This window comes from Tamandua tetradactyla, chromosome 4 (genome assembly GCF_023851605.1).
Source record: "Tamandua tetradactyla isolate mTamTet1 chromosome 4, mTamTet1.pri, whole genome shotgun sequence".
NCBI classification, from domain to species: domain Eukaryota; kingdom Metazoa; phylum Chordata; class Mammalia; order Pilosa; family Myrmecophagidae; genus Tamandua; species Tamandua tetradactyla.
The window spans coordinates 44,401,803-44,405,983 of record NC_135330.1 but is presented as its reverse complement, the minus strand read 5'-3'; positions in this window follow the sequence as shown (position 1 = coordinate 44,405,983).

Sequence of the window (4,181 nt, the reverse complement as noted above, 5' to 3'; positions counted from 1 at the left end):
CTCTCTGTATTTTAATGAAAATAAATTTAATACAGGGAACACAATATGCAGTTTATGGGAGACATGCAAAGCCAAATAAAGAGTGTTGAAGCAGCTGAGTTATTAGGAGTAAGATGCCACTTACCTCCCTTCGGAATCAGAGGAAGAGACATTAATGGACCCTACATGCTGAGGCCATTGTGTGGGGTAAAGGGCTGTGGGAACCAGGGATCATGGAAGGAGCAATTGCCTTGCAAACAGTTGGCATTTTGGAGAAGTAGCCATTACTGAAATAAGCCGGAGATGTGAGTGAGAAAAGAGGGACTATCCTGACTTTTCTCCTTGTATTGGTCTCCAGACAATCAGCAGCACCTGTGAGCTAAAGCTTCCTGGAAGTCTTAAGCAGGGGATCCTTGGAGAATAGTTTACAGAAAGATGAGCGATAGAAGGGAATGACTGATAGGTAAGGATTGCTATGCATCTCAACTCTTAATAATATATCAAGTATTGTAAGAGCAAGTATGTGAAGGAATGTACTAAATCCATTTGTATACATAGTTGTATATCTTCAAAGAATTGTTTACTAATGTACTCTATAATGTTTTTGAACATTATTCTTGATAATAGCTTCTTTAGAAATAAATAAAAAGACAGTGTCTCTGGGGATCTTGATTCAAATAAAATGGAAATACAGTGATTTTAGAAAATTAAAATAATACATATATTTTACTCTTAGAGCATCTTTAACCACACAATACATGTGCGAAAATAAGTCAGATTTCCAAATTTCAATGATCTTTTAAATTTATAAAGTGCTAAAATTGTTCATATAGTATTGGAATGGAGTGGATATGCAATGGTTAATAAAACTCAGGTCATTATAGTAAGGAAAGATGTATTTAAAAGCCCTAGTAGTTAATACACATGACTGAGTTTTCAGTTAAGTCTATCTCATGTGCAAGGACTGCACCATGCTTCAGACCATAGAGTCACCCAAGGAAGAAATATCTTATGGCTGAGATATGGAGCAGTGTGCAAATGAGTAAGCACATTTCCCTTCCTAGGGTAAACAGCTGGATGTCATTTAACAAAAGTTATTAAAGTTACTTTAACGTTTTAAGAACAGTTGATGAAGACTGGTTTTAAATTCAAACTTTAAACAGTTATCTCTAAAAAGGGTGCAACCACTTTATTTGTAGCAGTGTGAGACACATACAAGCACATGGGCTAACTGTATAGAAGCAGTCCATGAAATAATAATAAAACTAATAGTTGTAATAACTAACATATATTGCAAATTATTTGCCTAATCTTTTATCTTTCAGTTCCTAAAAATGGATTGTATACCTGGACGAGTTGGCATTCATATAACTTGAGTTTAATTTACTTACATGTTCATTTTTATATACTCAAGTCTGGATATATTAAGTCTGATTATGATACAATTTATTAAAGAATATTTTTGGTTTTACAGTAAGTTCTTATTTTCTGAGGTTTTGCATTGTAATTGAAGTCAAGAGCCAGACATTTAGAAATCACAGAGAAAATAATCTGTATCTTTACTGAACGGTTCATTAGAAATCACAATGACAGTGGAGGTCATATCTCTTTACATAGCTGTTGCAAATTTCCCCAATACATAAGATGCTTAGTTTGATGAGCTGATGTAACTACAACAAAATTATTCAAAATATGCAAACATTTTCTCAGATCCAATAGTTATTTGTCAATATTTGATCAATCTCCTTTTCCTACCCCCAGATACCCTTTCTTTGTGACTTTCCTATAATGTCATATAAAGAGAATCATTCACTGTATAGCCTCTTCATTAAGAGGCAATTATATGCAATTTTATATTACATATCCACATACCATATAATGGCATGGGGTTGCTGAAATATATGATAATTGTCCTTTTATCTTTACAAAAATAACTTGTCAAACTGCTTTTCAAAGACCTGAGTCATGTTCCCTTCCCACCACAGTATACGAAATTTCCGAGTATTTGACATCCTCAGCAGCAATTATTACTGTCAGACTTTTTAAATTTTAATATTTCTAATCAATGAGTAATGGTGTCATTGTGGTTTTAGTTTATTTTGTATTTTTGTAGTCTCTAATGATGTTGTGAATGATTTCACTGATTAATTTCCCATCTACCTCTCTTTTATAAAATGACTATTCAAATCTTTGTCCATTTGTAATTGTGCTGATTGTCATTTTATTATTGAGGCATAAAATCATTTTTTATATTTTAAATAAAATTCCATTTTTAGAATTTGCTGTGCAAAAATTTTATGCCTATCTGGAATCTACCTTTTAATTCTTTTAACAGTGTTTTCCAAAATACTCAAATTTTTAATTTTGATGAAACATAGATTTCTTTTGTTTTGTTTTGGTTTGTGATTGTATTCTCCCCTAGAAAACTGTTTAAGCAAACACCTCAAAAAATTTTCCTATACTTTATTTTACAAAATTTTAAGTTTCAATTTCAAGTTTAGGTCTTTGATTGATTTCAGAATAATTCTTGTGTATAGTATAAGGGAAGGTGTGGGGTTCACGTGTCTCCATATGGATGTTCAATTTTTCTAGTACAATTTATTTCAAAGGCTACCCATTCCCATTGATTTACTTTTGCACTTTTGTTGAAGTTCAAACGAATATATAGAGTGGATTTATTTCTAGAATCTCTATCCTGTTCCATTAATCTTTATGTCTATTTTATGCAGATATCATAGTCTAAATACAATTTTACCTAAAATACCACTAGTGTTAAAACTTTATGAATCCAATACTAAAATTTGACATTGTAGTGCAGGAAGAATCATTTAGCTCTGACTGCAACCTTGATTGAAAGCATTATATTACACAATTATAATTAAATTTACACTCACTTTCAAGTGGTCCAATTAGTAATAAGAATTACTTATTTGTCCACAGGAAAATAGCATCCAGGAAACTGTATTAATGATATTTTTTCTAGAAGGAACTTTATACTCAAGACACATAGTTTGGACAAATGGAAAAACGGTTCATCTTCAAAAAATGACAATCTTTAGCAAAAATTTCTCTTAGGTTGTATTTATGTTTTAAATTTCCAAATCCCTAAACTGTATGGAACTCTTTTTGTAATGAAAACCTGTAAATACTGCATTTTCCTCAAGTTTTATTTGGTAAGAACAAAAGATATCAAGTATCCATCTTACCAAGATTTTCCCCAACAGGATTTTTTTCTGTTTTCCTATTTTTATTTATTCCATCATGTCTGAATCAGAGATGGTTTATCACAATTGTAATTACACATAATTTGACAGTTGTGTTTCCTGATGAATTTTTGAGATGGCAGTTGACATTATAATATGCAACAGTTTTACTAAGGTATAATTTATATATGATAATATTGACGCATTCTAAGTTAACAAACCAATGATTTTAGTAAATTTATGAAGTCAAGAAACTATCATCACTATCAGATTTAGAACATTTGTATCAATGCCCCTATCCCCAAAAAATATTTCCTTGTGCCTCTGTGCAATCAGTCTTCATTTCCACCCTAAGTCCTAGAAAACACTGATCTGCTCTCTGTCCTTAAATATTTTTATTTACTAGGCAATTCACATACATGTAATCATACAGTGTCTAGTTCTTGCATAACACTTTTTCACTTAGCATATGTTTTGGTTTGCTTATGCAGCTGAATTGCAATGTATCAGAAATAGCATGGCTTTTATAAAGGGGATTTATTAAGTTACAAGCTTACAGTTCTAAAGCCTTAAAAATATCCAAACTAAGGCATTCAGAGAAAAGTATCTTGACTCCAAAGAAAGGGTGAATGGCAGCTTGGATTTCTCTGTTAGCTGGGAAGGATTGTGGCTAAGTCTGCTGGGCTGCTCTCCTGGCTTCTGTTTCTAACAGCTCTCACAGGTCCTGTGGGTCCTTCTGGTGTTTTCCTTCTACTTCTCCAAATGTCTGGGTCTGAGCTCTGTGTTGGCTCTTTTAATGACTCCAGTAAACTAATCTAGACCCACCTTGAATGGGTGGAGTCACATCTCTGTCTAATCAAAATGTCACACCCACAATTGGGCATGCTGTATCTCCATGGAAACAACATAATCAAAAGGTCCCACTGTACCATATTGGGTCAAGATTAAAAAAAACATAGCTGGACTTCCAGAGAAGCTGGCGGCTTAGTAAGATGCGCA